Genomic DNA, 18,562 nt, shown 5'->3' with positions numbered 1-18,562 from the left:
CTCAAAGTTAGCAGAAGGAAAGAAATCATAAAGATCAGAGCAGAAATAAATGAAACAGAAACAAAGGAAACAATAGCAAAGATCAATAAAACCAAAAGCTGGTTCTTTGAGAACATCAACAAAATTGATGAACCATTAGCCAGACTCATTAAGAAAAAGAGGAAGAGGACTCAAATCAATAAAATCAGAAATGAAAAAGGAGAAGTTACAACAGACACTGCAAAAATACAAAGCATCCTAAGAGACTACTACAAGCAACTCTATGCCAATAAAATGGACAACCTGGAAGAAATGGACAAATTCTCAGAAAGGCATAATCTTCCAAGACTAAACCAGGAAGAAACAGAATATATGAACAGACCAATCAAAGTAATGAAATTGAAATTGTGATTAAAAATCTTCCAACAAACAAAAGTCCAGGACCAGATGGCTTCACAGGGGAATTCTATCAAACACTTAAAGAAGAGCTAACACCCATCTTTCTCAAACTCTTCCACAAAATTGCAGAGGAAGGAACACTCCCAAACTCATTCTATGAGACCACCATCACTGTGATAGCAAAACCAGACAAAGATACTACAAAAAAAGAATATTACAGACCAATAACACTGATGAATATAGATGCAAAAATCCTCAACAAAATACTAGCAAACAGAATCCAACAACACATTAAAAGGATCATACACCATGATCAAGTGGGATTTATCCCAGGGATGCAAGGATTCTTCAATATACATAAACCAATCAATGTGATAAACCATATTAACAAACCGAAGAATAAAAACCATATGATCATCTCAATAGATACAGAAAAAGCTTTTGACAAAATTCAACCCATTTATGATAAAAATTCTCCAGAAAGTGGGCATAGAGGACACCTACCTCAACATAATAAAGGCCATATACGACAAACCCACAGCAAACATCATTCTCAATCGTGAAAAACTGAAAGCATCTCCTCTAAGATCAGGAACAAGACAAGGATGTCCCTTCTTGCCACTGTAATTCAACATAGTTTTGGAAATCCAAGCCATGGCAATCAAAGAAGAAAAATAAAAGGAATACAAATTGGAAAAGAAGAAGTAAAACTGTCACTGTTTGTAGATGACATGATACTATACATAGAGAATCCTAAAGATGCCACCAGAAAACTACTAGACCTAACCAATGAACTTGGTAAAGTAGCAGGATACAAAATTAATGCACAGAAATCTCTTGCATTCCTATACACCAATGATGAAAAACCTGACAGAGAAATTAAGGAAACACTCTCAATTACCACTGCAACAAAAAGAAAAAAATACCTAGGAATAAATCTACCTAGGGAGACAAAAGATCTGTATGCAGAAAACTGTAAGACACTAATGAAAGAAATTAAAGATGATACCAACAGATGGAGAGAGATACCATGTTCATGGATTGGAAGAATCAACATTGTGAAAATGACTATACTACCCAAAGCAAACTGCAGATTCAATGCAATCCCTATCAAATTACCAATGGCATTTTTTACAGAACTAGAACAAAAAATTTTAAAATTTGTATAGAAACACAAAAGACCCTGAAAAGCCAAAGCAATCTTGAGGGAAAGAAATGGACCTGGAGGAATCAAACTCCCTAACTTCAGACTATACTGCAAAGCTACAGTAATCAAGACAACATGGTATTGGCACAAAAACAGAAATATAGATCAATGGAACAAGATAGAAAGCCCAGAGATAAACCCATGCATCTATGGTCACCTAATCTATGACAAAGGAGGCAAGAATATACAATGGAGAAAAGACAGTCTCTTCAATAAGTGGTGCTGGGAAAACTGGACCACTACATATAAGAGAATGAAATTAGAACAATCCCTAACACCACACACAAAAATAAACTCAAAATGGATTAGAGACCTAAATGTAAGACGGGGCACTATAAAACTCTCAGAGGAAAACATAGGAAGAACACTCTTTGACATAAATCACAGCAAGATCTTTTTTGACCCACCTCCTAGAGTAATGGAAATAAAAACAAAAATAAACAAATGGGACCTAATGAAACTTAAAAGCTTTTGCACAGCAAAGGAAATCATAAACAAGAGGAAAAGACAACCCTCAGAATGGGAGAAAATATTGGCAAATGAAGCAACGGACAAAGGATTTATCTCCAAAATATATAAACAACTCATACAGCTCAATATTAAAAAAAAACAAACAACCCAGTCCATTAATGGGCAGAAGACCTAAATAGACATTTCTCCAAAGAAGACATACAGATGGCCAGGAAGCACATCAAAACCTGCTCAATATCAGTAATTATTAGAGAAATGCAAATCAAAACTACAATGAGGTATCACCTCACACCAGTTAGAATGTGCATCATCAGAAAATCTACAAACAGCAAATGCTGGAGAGGGTGTGGAGAAAAGAGAACCCTCTTGCACTGTTGGTGGGAATGTAAATTGATACAGCCACTATGGAGAACGGTATGGAGTTTCCTTAAAAAACTAAAAATAGAATTACCATATGATCCAGCAATCCCACTACAGGGCATATACCCAGAGAAAGCCATAATTCAAAAAGACACATGCACCCCAATGTTCACTGCAGCATTATTTACAATAGCCAGGTCATGGAAGCAACGTAAATGCCCATCGACAGAGAAAATGATAAAAAAGATGTGGTACATATATACAATGGAATATTATTCAGCCATAAAAAGGAACGAAATTGGTCATTTGCAGAGACGTGGATGATCTAGAGACTGTCATACAGAGTGAAGTAAGTCAGAAAGAGAAAAATATCGTATATTAACGCATATATGTGGAACCTAGAAAAATGGTACAGATGAACCAGTTTGCAGGGTAGAAATTGAGACACAGATGTAGAAAACAAACGTATGGACACCAAGAGGGGAAAGTGGCGGGGGGGTGGGTGTGGGTGTGATGAATTGGGCAATTGGGATTGACATGTATACACTGATATGTATAAAATTGATGACTAATAAAAGACCTGCTGTATAAAAAAATAAATAAAATTCCAAAAAGAAAAAGACATAAAGAAAAAAGGAAGTGTTCTGAAGACCTTCATGAGAAATTTAAGACTTAAAACCTCAACTAACGTGTGAAGACATACTAAGTTCCATACTTATTATAACTAAAATTTCTGTATTTACTCTATACTCTTTTCTTCCTCATCTCTTTTTTCCTTCTTTCTTTGTGCTTTTGTTCACTTTCCACATTTTCAGTACGAACATGCATTACTTTTTATAATTACAAATATTAACAATATTATGGCATAAAATATTGTGGCATAAAATCATAAACTACAAAGATTGATAAATTTGACTACAACAAAATTTTAAATTTCTTTTCTTCAAATAACAGCATAAAGAAGTGAAAAGTAAGGCAAAACAGAAAATATTTAAAACCATTATAATAGACAAATATATTTCTACAATATATAAAGAACTCCTACAAAGTAAGAATAAAGACATCAGAAAAAGACGCAAGAGACAAGAAAAGATGTTTCACAAAAAACGGAACGCAAATGATCAATAAACACACTTTTAATATCTGAGGAAGCAAATTAAAATCAAAGTGAGGTAAACTTTGATTTTTTTTAATAGACTGGCAAAGATTAAAATTCTGACAATGCCACGTATTGGTAAGGATGTGGAATTAAGGGAATTCTTAGTCACTGTAGGAATGTTCCCTGTTTCAATGACTCTGTTAAGCAAATGGGAGTTATTGTGTAAAATTTCACAATGTGCTTATGCTATCGCCCATCACTTCCACCCCTAGAAATTTTTCATGTGAACACCAAAAAATATGTACAAGAGACATCATAACAGGATCATCTGTGATAGAGAAAAACTAGAAAGAAGCTTATTCATCATGAAAAGGAAAATGAGTAAATTCTTTATATATATATATTTTTTCACATAATAGAACACCATAGAAGAGTGAAATTAATAAACTAGTGTTATAGACATGAACATTGAAACATCTAAAAAAAATACATGGTAGATTGGAAAGGCATATATTTCCAATATATGGAAAGGCATATATTGGAAAGGCAAAATGCAGAAGAATTGCCTTTTATCGTGATATCATGTATGATATCATGATACCATTTATCTGGATTCCATAACTCAACAAAAATTAACAATATAATGTTTATAATATAATACATGATATATAACAACTATATAGTTTTATATATATGAATTTGTAAAATCAAGAACATGATATTTATAAAATTCAGAATAGCGTTTACCCTTGAGCAGAGGAGGGAAGCAGGAGGATAAGGAACAGCACAGAAGGGGTTACAATTGTATTGGCGATATTCTTTTCCTTAAAAGTGGTAGAGGGTTCACAGGTGTTTATCATTTTTCTTAATTAATCAATTAATTCATCATATATCCTTTTTATGATTGTCATATGTCATAACTTAAATGTACACAGAAAAAAGCTGTAGAGATAATTATTCTACTTAAAGCAAGATCAACTTAATAACAGAGATGGTAGGCACTTTGATGCTTCTAGATTAAAAAGAAGATATGGGGAAATCTATGACAGAAACAAGGACTATTTTGGCAAAAAAGAAATTCTTGTTCACAGGCTGAATTTATTCCACGCTAGTAAAAAAAAAACTATTATACATAATTTAAAAGCTAATAAAATAATTCCAATTAACAAGCCCAAAGATATTGCTTTGCAATTAAAAATTGGTTCACTTGAATAGCCAGTTGTTTTATTACATTCTGCAGTCCAATAAATGAAGTGTTTCAATGTCCTGCTTCCTAGATCCTAAGACTGAATTCAGTTGCAATCTGATTTAGTTCTTTAAAACTCAAACCCATACATCCCAGGGCAGCCGTTCTTTCATTTATTTTGCTTGAGATGCTTTATTCCGGCACATTTTTCTGCTCTGTTTTCCAAGCTCTTTAGATCTTGTTTCATGTTTCCAATTAGAGTACAGTTAGATACTTAATGATAACTTACATGTAGCATACAGTAGGGGAGAGCACAGGTTTGAATTCTAACTCCTGCACTGAATCTTGCAAAATCATTAAAGCTCTCTATGCCTCTGTTTCCTTATCTGTAAAATGAGGATAATAGTAACACCATCCACAGAGGATCACTGGAGTAACATTAACAGAATTAATATGTGTGAAAGTGCTTGGAATAATGTCTGGCAAATAATACATGCTATATAATTGTTTGCTATTATTACTGTTAGTAATAATACTAGCAGTAATAGTAGTAGTGGTAGTAGAGTAGTAGTAGTAATAGTAGTAGTAGCAGCAGCAATGGTATTAGTGAACAAATTCCAGCTACATATAATAAGCATATAATATATATATATATATGTATGTCTCAAGCATCACAGTGCTTGTAAAAATTTTCAAAGACATAAAATATTCAACTAGACTAATGTGTCTAGGAATTACATGCCTGGTATATATGTATACCTAGGTGTGTCTAAGAATTTAGGAATTATATATCTGGTATGTCTAGGAAAATATATGTATATATTCCTAATGATATGACAAAGAATTTTTCAAAGAAAACCATACTATATACCATTCTCAGTTTAAACTGGAATTTTTTTCAGTGCAGAAATTCTCAGAATGAGCAAACTGATGTGAGATTTTAAAGGAGAGTTTATAATTACAACGGATCTTTTGGAAGTAACACCCCATATTATGTTTCATAGGTGTTTCCTAGAATGAAGTCTTCTTTACATGTGAATAAACACTAAATATAATATTCAATTTCCCATGTGCTATTTTTCCTGAGTGACAGGTTTGCATCAAAGTACTCAGGTACATCTGACACGTGTGCATGGCCATTGATCTGCATGGAACTGCATGGCTTTCCATTGCTCTGCATGGCTGCTGCAAACCTTTGGAAGTGGTTTGGTCCAGAGCCCAAAGCACTGCTGATCTTTCCCCCATGTGCAGTCTACAGCGTGTGGTCACCATAACATCCCATGCATAAGACCAAATAATTAGACAAATGTAGAATCAATGTGTTTCATGTTTTACTAAAGCAGTGATGCTTAACTAAGACACCTATTAAAATAATCTGAAGCACTTGTGAAAAATAATGAAGCCCAGCCCCCAGCTCCAGGGGTTTAATTGTTCTGGGATATGGCACAGGCAATGGTCATTTTTAAAGTGTTCCAGTGAGTCTAATGAACAAACAGGGTTGAGAATTACTGATCTAAGGTGTGTAGAAACAATCTGTGTATTAGTACCACGTAGGTTATTTAGAAATGTGTTCTTTTCAATAGCAAAGGCAAAAAAATAAGTAGTCCAAGGAAGATAATGTTCTAAGATATTAAATTGGCTTATCTGAAATAGACATACATATTATTGCTATTAACATAGAAGATTGACATGATCTGATCACTAGAGGGTGATAAGAATATAAATACTTTTCAACAAGGCAGATTTATTTATTAAACTTGTTACACTTAAAATGCCACGCTCATGAAGATTCCTAAGGGAGGGAAAATTTATCAGTTACAATTACTGCCTAGTTCCTTTTAGCTCATATCTAGTCAAATAATAGTAGAGTCAATTAAAAATCCTTCTAAGAAATTCCTGGTATTCATTATAGAGATATTTTTAAAGTTGTCTTCAACTCTCTATGAGTTTGAAAGCTCTGGAACTCAGAGGATAGGACACATCCAAGTTTAGAAAGACTATGAACAGAGCACAGAAATTCTTTCCATAACAACACTAACAGTAGCCCTAACCATTCCTCCCATGTTCCTAAAAAAGTATTTCCCAAGTGAGAAGGCAAAGTAGAAACCTGGTATGTAAAGGGGAAGCAATAATAAATAAAATAATAAAAGGAAATGGGCCTGAACTTGGAGCTTTAGGCAGAAAGGGCTCCCTCTGAGTACAGATCATGAATAGTAATAGAAAGTGCACACTTAGACATATCCTAGGGAAAATTCAGAACTGCAACAACAGAAGAAATCCCACAAGCTTGCATAAAGAAAAACAAAATAGGTTGCCTACAAAGTAAAGAAAATTAGCCAGTCTTTATGATCTCATCTATAAAATTAATGCTAGAAAACAATGGAGCAATGTTATGGAGTTCTGGATAAAAAGGACTGTGACTACGTGTTGTACCCAGAGAGATTTATCCATATCCATGGGCCAAAAGAAAAGGCATATTCAGACACATCAGGATTCAGAAAATATAGCACTCACTCCACTTTCTGAAAAAGTTTTTTGAGGGACTACCCTGGGGAAATAAAATAAAAATATCAGCATGGTTCTCAGTAGAATATTTTCAAACTCTTAAAAGAAAAACAACTTTATTGATTGTAATGGGAGAAGGTCTACAATTTATTAAGGAAAGAGGATGATATTAAAATAGAAAGTCTATTATGCTTCATTATATTTTGCATATATAAATAGACACACATGTAGATGTAGATATAGATGATATAGATATATAGATACTATCTGAATTCCAAAGAGTGGTATAATTAATGCCTCTATTTTTCAAACAGAAAGAAAGATAATAAACAAAAAAGCCTGACACACTGGCAGACGCTTGCTCTATTTTTTAATCTCATCCAGCTTAAGTAATAATAAATACAACTTTGTGTCTGCTCAGAATGGAGCAGTAACTCCAAGATTTCTTATGAAGTTTAGGTCAGGGAAGCCCCACCAGGATTACCAGAGCTCTGATTTGGGGTTTCGAGACAAATCTGCTGCGTACTGCTTTCTTTGCAGATCTCTTCTCCCCTCTTATGGGAAGAGTAGTTAAGATTGAATAAAGCATTCAGTCTCCAAACACTGATAAAATGTCATTCTAATGTCATTATAAAATGGCACCATGAGCTGGGCCAGGCATGCAGCCTGCTCCACATTCAAGACGGGTAAAGAAGATGTCTTACCCTCCCTCCCTCAAGTTGTGTTCACCTTGATTTATATTCAAACCAGCACATACATGGTGAAAAAATTAGTCAGAATTTAAAGATAGAAGTGAAAGAGTCTATACAGATTTCTTGTCTTTGTGTTTTTTCATGCAAGCAAGACTAAAGTTTGGTGGTCAAATGTCATCTTTGTAGAGCTGGGAACCAGCCAGGTCAGAGGCCTCACCAGATTTAAGCTGTTAAATTAAGGCAGTATCCCTCAAGGATCTACAAGCTTCTTTGCCTTTCTGCAGCAGACATGACAGGGCCTCACACACAGAAACCAATTCTCAGCTCATTTACAGCAACTTTCTTAATTCTTTCATACTTCAATTGCACAGAAACTTATACTTTTGCATATATATATCCCAAAGTAATAACCTAAAAATAAATATCTATGGATATGAAGATATTTGTTGCAGTATTCTTTACAATAAAAGCTGGTAACAATTTTACTGTTTAAAATGAAGAATAGTTATGCAAATTATGACATTTCCACTCCATGGAATGTTACACAACCATTAAAATGATAATTATAAAAATTTATGACACTTCGGAAATACTTTAGACATAATTGAATGGAAAACAGCAGAAATAAGAGTACAAAATTGTACATATCCTTATTAATTTTGTAAAACAGCTATTCAGATAGAAAATAGCCAGATGGGAACCTAGAAACAAGAATTATTTTTTCGGAAAGGACAGTATTCTGGATTATTATTATTTCTAATTTGTTTTCATTTAGCAGTCCATTATTTTCACTAAGAGATCTAACAAAAACATTTTAAATTAAATTTTGAGCACCTACCATATAGAAGTCATTTTGCTAAGTGTACGCAGCAAGGCAAAGATAGTATTTAAAATGCAAAGCCTAATGAAAATATTTAAAAAGCATCCCTCAGTATCCATGGGGAATTGGTTCCACGATCCCTTTCGGATAACCAAAATCCACAGACATTCAAGTCCCTTATATAAAATGGTATAGTGTTTGAACATAACCAACACAAATCCCCCCATATGTATACTTTAAATCATCTACAGATTACTTATAATACCTAATCAATGTAAATGCTATGTAAATGGATACTGGAGCACAGCAAATTCAATTTTTGCTTTTTGAAATTTTCTGGAATTTCTTTTCGATTATTTTCTATCCAAAGTTGGCTGAATCTGTGGATGTGGAGCCCATGGATATGGAGGGCTGACTGTATGTTAATTTTTGCAAAGGGTTAAGGGCAAGGTACTCTCAGAACAGAAAAAGAAATGCTTAAAATCCATTCTTTAGAGAGATCACCTACAAGTAGAAGTCACTTCCAGACAAAGTTTCTAGGCTTAACGCAGGAAAAAGACTTAATTCTAGCTGAATATAATGTTTTAAAATTCATTTAACATAAGGAAAAGTAACTAAAGAAAGAAGAAATGAACAGAAGGGATATATTTAGTAAAAGGCCATGAGAAAATTAGATCAGGGAGGTAGAATTCCATAATATCCATCAAGTACTGACCTAAAGGAAAGAAACTCTTCCAGCAAGGGGACAAAAGTGATCCTGAGCCAGGACCAGCCTCACAGTGGAGGTGGATACATTCAATTATCATTACCTGGTGCCATTAGTTACCAAGGTTTTTAATTCATTGCCAACAAGCAGCTGATCTAGTCTTTGGAACCTTAATAGAGGGAGAACTGTGCTCTTAAGGTTGTCGGAAACATTCTGATCTAGATGAGTTTGTTAGTTTACACTGAGAAATAATGAATTGGCATTCTGCTCTATGTGACAATCTGGTTATCACAAGCTACCTATGAGAGACAAATCTTGCTGGGATCCTGACAACAGTGGACAATGCACCTGGAAAGCCGAAGAATGAACGCTGCAGTTGAGTACCTTCTCTGACATAACTCTGCCTTCCTTTGCCCTACCCCATGGGTCTGAGAATATCCTTAAACGACAATCATTCTGGGCTCCCTTATTTACCAAAAGTGGAGGTTCAACTGTTCGCTGCTCTAAAGCCAATAAAGAGACTTGGTGGAAAGGAAACTTTGTTTTACTTCGGATGCCTACAACTGGGGGTGGGAGGTAGACGCCTGTCTGAAGGATGACTCCACCCGCCCACTGAGAAAATGATGGTCAAAGGACCCTGCCGGCTCGCAAACAGGTCTCAGCATCACACACACATCAGAACCAACTGGAAAAACACAATACGACCCTCAGGGCTGGCAAACGGGTCTCAGCGTCAGATACATGTCAGAACCAACTGGCAAAATGCTGAAATAGCACTTCAAGCTCAACAGAGAGGTTCCCCGGGTGCAGGCAAACAGACTTACTTGGTGTTGGAGCTCGTCAGATGGTCCACATGCATCTTTCCGTTCCACCAAGGAACAGTGTTCATTGGCAGCAGAGGTGAGAGTGGAGAAAGAGGGAGGATACCCAAAACAAATGGTTTCAACAACCCATCTCAACCCCTCTCAGGCCCTCTCGGCTCCTTGCAGGCATCCTAATGCGTTGTTCTGGCCAGCAGCTCTACCTGAGGAAAACACCAGGAGCCAGATATAGCTAGACCAGAGCCTCACACTAGGCAACAAACACCTACCTAAAGTAGGTCCAGCTACTAGCCGCTCTAAAGCCAATAGAAGGACAAGGTTGGTGGGAAGGGAAGTTTGCTTTATTTCGCATGCCTGCAACAGGGGGTGCAGATGTAGACTCTTTTCCGAAGGCCAACTCTCCAAATGATGCTCCCAAATGGGCCTCAACGTCAGACACACATCAGAACCAACTGGCAGACCGCCCAAGTGACCCTCAGTGCTGGCAGACAGGCCTCAGCGTAAGACACACATCCGAACCAACTGGCAAAACCCACAAACGACCCTCATTACTGGCAAACAGTCCTCAGCATCAGACACATGTCAGAACCAAATGGCAGAACTCCCAAACGATCTTAAGTGCTAGCCAACAGCCCTCAGCGTCAGACACACGTCTGAACCAATTGGCAAAATGCCCAAATACCACTTTGTGCTCAGAAGAGAAGTTTGCCCGGGTGCACGCAGATGTACTTACTTGGTGTTGGAGCTCGTTAGCTCGTCCAGATGCATCTTGCCATTCCACCAAGGAAAAGTGTTCATTGGCAGCCAGTGGCGAGCAGGAGAGAAACAGGGAGGATACCGGAAACAAATGGTTTCAACAACCCCTCTCAGGCCCTTAGACACGGGATACCGGTACCTCACAGGCATCATAGCACTTTGGTGTGGCCGGCAACCCTACCGGGAAAAAAACCCCAAGGAGTCAGATATCGCGAGACCATAGCCTCGCGCTAGGCGCCAAACCCTCACCTAAAGTGGGTCCAGCTGTTCGCCTGTTGAAAGCCAATAAAGAGACAAGGTTGGTGGAAAGGAAAGTTTGCTTTATTTTGGATGCCTGCACCTGGGGGTGGCAGGGTGGACTCATTTCCAAAGGCCGATGCCCCACCCTGCAACTGACAGTGAGCAAATGATTGTCAAATGACCCTCAAATGCTCAAAAACGGGCCTCAGCGTCATACACACGTCAGAAACAAATGGGAAAATGCCCAAACGATCCTCAGTGCTCACAATAGGGTCTCAACATCAGATACACATCAGAACCAACTGGCAGAACCCCCAAACGACCCTCAGTGCTGGCAAACAGGCCTCAGGGTCAGACACATTTCATAACCATCTGGCCAAACACCCCTCAGTGCTCACACACGGCCTCGGCGTCAGACACATTTCATAACCATATGGCAAAACAACCAAACGACCCTCATTACTCGCAAATGGGCCTCAGCGTCAGACACATTTCATAACCAACTAGCAAAACACCCAAACGCCTCTCAGTGCTCTCAAATGGGCCTCAGCGTCAGACACAAGTCAGAACTGGCAAAACCCCAAACGACCCTCAGTGCTCGCAAACGATGTCAGCATCAGACATACGGCAGAACCAACTGGCAGAACCCCCAAATGACCCTCAGTGCTGGCAAACAGCCCCCAGAGTCAGACAGACGTCAGAACCAACTGGCAAAACGCCCACACGACCCTCAGTGCTCGCAAACAGGCCTCAGCATCGGATTCATTTAATAACCAACTTGCAAAACACCCAAACGACCCTCAGGGCTCACAAACAGACTCAGCATCAGACTCACGTCTGAAGCAATTGGCAAAATGCCCAAATACCACTTTGTGCTCAGAAGAGAAGTTTGCCCGGGTGCACGCAGATGGACTTACTTGGTGTTCGAGCTCGTCAGCTCGTCCAGATGCATCATTACATTCCACCAAGGAAAAGCGTTCGTTGGCAGCCAGTGGCGAGCAGGGGAGAAACAGGTAGGATACCTGAAACAAATGGTTTCGGCAACCCCTACCAGGCCCTTAAACACGGGATACCGCTTCCTCGCAGGCATCCTATCGCGTTGTTTCGACCGGCTGCTCTACTTGGGGAAAACCCCAGGTAGCCAGATCTCGCGAGACCAGGGCCTCGCGTTGGACGCCGAGCAATTACCTAAAGTAGGTTCAGCTGCTCGCCGTTCTAGAGCCAATAAAGAGACAAGGTTGGTGGGAAGGAAGTTTGCTTTAGTTCAGATGCCTGCTACTGGGGGTGGGGCGGTAGACTCTTGTCCAAAGGCCAACTTCCCCCGCTGGCATCAGTTAGCAAGAACTTTTATAGGTGAAGGGAGGGTGCTACATGCGGAAGCAGTACTATCAGCTCTGACAGTCATCTTGAAATTGGTTATGGGGTGGTCTGATCAGCCTCATTTTGATTGTTTTAAGTATAGTTAATCTTCATTTCCAGGGTCGGTTTGTTACTATTTATTTGAGGTCAGCTCTCAGAATTACTGGCAGTTTATGTCTTGGCTACAATCTTGTAATAATGTAATTAACTTCTTCCACTTGGTGAGGGTTTTAGTATCCATAAGACAGCTCAAATGATATGGCTCAGAATATTTCTGTAGCCCTGGAAGAGGAACTAAAGGTCCTGGACTATGCTTAACGACTAAACTATTATTATTTAGTCTGTTGGACTGTTTTCCTTGTTTCAGTATTTTGTCACTTCTCTGATTAAACTTATTCTTTGGCTAAAGTTTTTAAATAGTCAAAAGGCAGGCTGAGGACATGGGGGGCAAGGACTCTAAGGTCCTGCTCCATTTCACCTTCAAACATGCTACCTCTGCACAAAGACCCTGAAAGTGAGTAGGTTGAGCCAAGTGCTAAACTAGAGAAACTGAAATCTATGATGCAGGCTCCCAAGAAGGGAGGATCCATGCCAATGGAAGCATCTGGAAGAGATGGAACATGACTTTGAGGTTGGGTGGGGGGTTGGGGTAGTGAGAGAACTGAGAAAATCTTGGAAGAGGTGAACATTAGTGATAAACCTTTAAAGATGAATGAGCTTTTGCTGTGTTGACAGGAGACAAACTTTCATTTTTCAAGGCTTGGGATCTAAGTGGTTGTGGGAACCTTAAACTCTGATTAAATGTGCAGTGAATTATTAGGAAGGCCACTACTGCATGGTATTGCCACCAACACTACCACCCAATGCCTGGGAATCCCGCCTAAGCCGTACAGACCAACAGGGCAAAACATGAAGTATAGCCACAGAAACACACTTAAAAAGATGAAAAGAAAATTACAATATCTAAAGTAGGGTTCAATCTAATGTTTGGGAACCCCTGAATTAAAAGGAATATAATAAACTGCTCTCAACCATAGCAAGCGTAAGTTGCAATAATGTGCTTTTCCCACTGTAAGACTTGCCAAAATGCAGGTTGGTATTCTGAGAATTTTATACCCAACAGAGGTAAAGAGAAAGAAGCACAGTGTTGGTCTCTGGGGAGCTTTGGACTACAAGACAAGATGATTTTCTCACTGTTAAAAGTATTCTTATAAATAGTTCAATCAACACATATTTAAATAGATATTAAAATATGTTTAGTTAATTAAAAGGAATATGTTGTATAATGAGTATTTTATGTCTTTTTTAGTAGCACTCTATTTTAGTAGTATCCTTTTTATTAAATATTTTTAGAAAGAATTAGAAAGTTTGAAAAAAGTTACAAGTATAGTAGAAGTAACTATTTTCCTTAACCATTTGAAAATAGGTTGCCAACCTGATTCCGTTACCCTGAAAACTTTGATGTATATTTCCCACAAATAAAGACATTCTTATTTATGCCAATAATACAAGCAACAAAATCAGAAAATTAACCTTAATACGTTACTGCCATCAGAGGCCAAAGTTTGTCATGTTGCAATAATATATTTTTTAATTGAGATATAATTGACATATTAGTTTCAGGTATATAACATAATAATTCAATATTTGTATATATTGCAAAATCATTGCCATGGAAAGTCTAGTTAACATCCATCACCATATATAGTTTCAATATTTTTTTCATCATGAGAACTTTTAAGATTTAGTCTCTTAGCAACTTTCTAATATATAGTACAGTATTATTAACTATAGTCACCATGCTGTACATTACATCCTCACGACTTATTTATTTTACAGCTGGAAGTTTGTACATTTTAACCCCCTTCACCCATTTCACCTACCCCACCACCACCAGCCTCTGGCAACCACGAATTTGTTCTCTATATCTATGAGTTCATTTTTTTATTTGTTTATTTTTTTTTTAGATTCCACATATAACTGAGATCATATGGTGTTTGTCTTCCTCTGTCTGACTTACGTCACTTAGCGTAATGTCCTCAAGTTTATTCATGTTGTCACAAATGGCAAGTTTTCCTTCTTTTGGGGGCTGTATAATATTACATTGTATACTTATACCACATTTTCTCTATCCATTCATCCATCAATGGGCACTTAGGTTGCTTCCATGTCTTGGCTATGGTAAACAATGCTGCAATGAACATGAGGGTGCATATATCTTTTTGAGTTAATGCTTTCATTTCCATGAGGTAAATACTCAGAAGTTAAATTTCCAGATCATATGATAATTCTATTTTTAATTTTTTGAGTAACCTCCATAGTGTCTGCACCAATGTACATTCCCACCAACAGTGCACAGGGGTTCTCTTTCCTCACATCTTACTAAGGCACCTACTAAGGAGTTTTTGTTTTGTTTTGTTCGTTTTTTTGTTTTTTGTGGTACGCGGGCCTTTCTCTGTTGTGGCCTCTCCCGTTGCGGAGCACAGGCTCCGGACGCGCAGGCTCAGCGGCCATGGCTCATGGGCCTAGCCACTCTGCGGCATGTGGGATCTTCCCGGACCGGGGCACGAGCCCGTGTCCCCTGCATCGGCAGGCAGACTCTCAACCACTGCGCCACCAGGGAAGCCCTACTAAGGAGTTTTATGAGTGAAATTCCCACTTAGTGTTTCTATTTTATGAGATTACTGAACTTTTAAAAATAAAGTTTTTGCATAGAATTTTTTTTAAATGCCAACACTTGTTTTATCTTATCTTTTTGTGTGTGTGTGGTATGCGGGCCTCTCACTGCTGTGGCCTCTCCCGTTGCGGAGCACAGGCTCCGGACGCGCAGGCTCAGCAGCCATGGCTCACGGGCCCAGCCGCTCCGCGGCATGTGGGATCTTCCTGGACCGGGGCACGAACCCGTGTCCCCTGCATCGGCAGGCGGACTCCCAACCACTGCACCACCAGGGAAGCCCCTATCTTATCTTTTTGATAATAGCCATTCTAACAGGTGTGAGGTGATATCATTGTAAGTTTGAGTTGCATTTCCCTGATGATTAGTGAGGCTGAATATCTTTTCATGTACCCGTTGACCATCTGTAAATCTTTGGAAAAAATATCTACTCAGATCCTCTGCACATTTTTTGATCGGATTGTTTGTGCTTTTGCCGTTGAGTTATAGATTATACATATTCTATAGCAGAATGCTTCCATGTATTGAGCTACACATAGAGCTCATTTAATTGCCAATTATACCATCTATCTCACAATAGGAACACTTAGACCCATATTTAGGGCTAATATTGAAGTTATTCAGAATGTCAAGTTAGCAGATGATAAATTACACATTATCAATTTCCTTGTTACAGATTTTGTAAATAAATTACATGCCTCATCTACTTGATATAAAGTAATACTCCTGGTATATTTCCTTCATCTGACAAAATATATACATATATGCATATACATAGAGACAGACATACAAATATATACATATATGAATATACATATATCTTATACTATAAAGACTGAAGCATCAATTTATGGAATAAAGTTCATAAATAACTCTGTTTTTATGTGTCCTTCTCAGTAGCTAAATGCACAAAATCAATCTACTGAAATACATTTCCTATTAAGAATATCTTGCTACTAATTACATATTTCTGACATATAAGGCATGAGTTCTCCCCCAACAAGTGTCTATAATTTTTAACTGTTTAACTGTAATGTTTAACTGTAAGTGACAGGAAGATTTTGATGTCTCAGCGTGTAATATATCTTAACTCTTTTTTCTTTTGTTTAATCAGTGCATAGCATGTTTATAGACTCACCTTGATGCCATGAGCGGAGCAATTTTATAATTAAGTATGGATGTAGTTCTTATTTAAAAATACAGACATTTCTTGCAACACGTACAGCACTAATTTAAATTCATCCCAAACAAAACTATATGTAAATTTTCTCTCTCTTGGATAATTTTCAGTCCACTGGAAAAATTAGAATAGATATTGTTTACCAATTATATGAAACAGTGGGAACACTCATGCAGTGCTAATTAATGTGGGGATTGGTAAAAGCCAATTTAGAGAACAATTCGGCATTATAAAGTAAAGTTGAACAACCAGTGACCAGTGACCCAGAAGTTCCACTCCTAGCTATTAAACCCCTAATTCTGGAAAACCCTCAAGTGTGCACCAGGGGTGTGTATAGGATTGCTCTTAGTGGTTACAGTAGCGTTGTTCTAAAAGAGGAAAACTAGAAATAACTCAAATGTTCAGCAACAGTAAAATGGACAAATAATCTTATATATTCATACAATGAAATGTATGCAATAGAATTTGAACAATTCACACAATGGAATTTGGTGCATTCATGTAATGGGTTGCAGTGAAATGAAATAAATTAAGCTACACACATCAGGATGGATAAATCTCAAAAATACGATGTTGAGTGACAAAAAAAGCAAATTGCTGTATACATATTACATTTCCATTCTTCTAAAGTTCAAAAACATCAGACTTGAACAATATTATTCAAGGATGCCCTACATTTCTGGTGAACAGATAAAGAAAAGTAAATGAATGAATACACACAATCCTAGACAATAATTACTCAGAGAGAGCAGGAGGTTGAAGGAGCTGATGGAGGGTTCCAGAAGCACTGGATGGTGCTTATATCGGGGTTAATCGTCAGTATTATTCTTTACACTGTGCGGATATATTGTATACACCCTCTCTATAGGTTATGTTTCCCAGTGAAAAAAATTCAAAAGATAAACATCATTCTATCTGATGTTGCTTTGGATATTCTGGGAAAAGAAAGATTAAAAACATAGCTTTTCCCTGACTTGCTGGGAATTAACAGTACTCAAACAAGTAGGTGTCATAAAAATACCTCATGAATAAAGCCTCAACTTACCTTCCTCTGAAAGGTCTTTGAATAATCAAAAGTTGTCATACTTCCATGCTGTGCCTACACCACTGGCAGGGTGCCCTAAAACCTTTTCAGCTTCCAAGATGCCCAAATCCCAGAGGCAGTGGCTTGAGTGGTAACATAACCTGCATCTAGTAATAATGGTGTGGACTTTCATTTTAAACTATGCTTCTTTCAATCCAAGACAACCCAACTATAATAGAAATGGATTCAAAATTACATGAGGGGAAATACAGCATGGCATTACTTTGATAGTTCCTGTGGGTTTTTTAAATAATAAATATCATATTTTTTATATCTATTGTTGTAATTCTGCCTTCCAAAGCCTTATCACTATCTGGAAATGACCTCTGCAGAGAGGATAGCTAACTCATACTTATTTCTTTGTATTTTCTCTACTCTTTAAATTATGAAAAATGTATATTAAAGGTGCCTTTTTTCTGTAAGTCATGATCTTAATAGAGTTCATATGTAGCATTGATGAGACAGACTTTATAAATTAATAAATACTTTAACTTAAATGTTATAATTTTGAGTTGTTCTTTATCCAATTTCACGTTAGGAGTTCTAAAAACCATAATTTTAAAACAAGTCAGGACTGGTCTTTCTCTCATATTAAAAGTTATAGTAAATAAAGCTAAAAATTGAAAATAACTTCCCTCCCCCTCAGTTGATATTAAAAGACATTACTGCTTTCTCTTAGGATTATTTTAGTGTCTTAATTACAGTAAATTAGAATAATTAGAGAGAAATTATATATACCCTACAATTCCCCCAAAGCCTTTATCCTGCCTTTTAGTCAGATAATGAATGTTAATATAAATAATTGATACATTCTGAGTGCCTCCAAGTTTTCACACCTTACATTTTTCTTTTTAATTTGGCTCCAGATAGATGGTGAACCATGTCAGGCATTATTTCCTTGCTCTAAAGAGTGCTAATTAAGCTTTTGGTGAACCCGTTCACAAATAAAATAAAACAATTCCATAGTAACAGAAAGGCTTATGTATTTCTTTTTTATCTTCATGGACTCAAATAAGTGCAAAGT

At 37.3% G+C, this 18,562-nt stretch overlaps 1 protein-coding gene across 20 annotated transcripts in view; it reads right to left on the bottom strand.

Moving 5' to 3' along the window:
* The window catches only part of LOC307189655 (uncharacterized protein), a 2,229,222-nt gene that overhangs the window by 1,957,721 nt on the left and 252,939 nt on the right, over positions 1-18,562 (bottom strand). For 16 of the 20 annotated variants that reach the window (XR_013829269.1, XR_013829270.1, XR_013829271.1 and 13 more), the window contains exon 1: positions 10,979-13,635. The exons of 3 other annotated variants lie outside the window; for them this stretch is intronic. The gene's annotated coding sequence lies outside the window, so the exon portion shown is untranslated. Of the gene's footprint in view, positions 1-10,978; positions 13,636-18,562 lie in introns of those variants that run through there. One more of the 20 variants, XR_013829282.1, reaches the window with a different exon arrangement.

The sequence above is a fragment of the Stenella coeruleoalba genome, assembly GCF_951394435.1.
Source record: "Stenella coeruleoalba genome assembly, chromosome: 7".
Lineage (NCBI taxonomy): Eukaryota > Metazoa > Chordata > Mammalia > Artiodactyla > Delphinidae > Stenella > Stenella coeruleoalba.
This window is presented reverse-complemented; position numbering and strand designations above follow the sequence as displayed.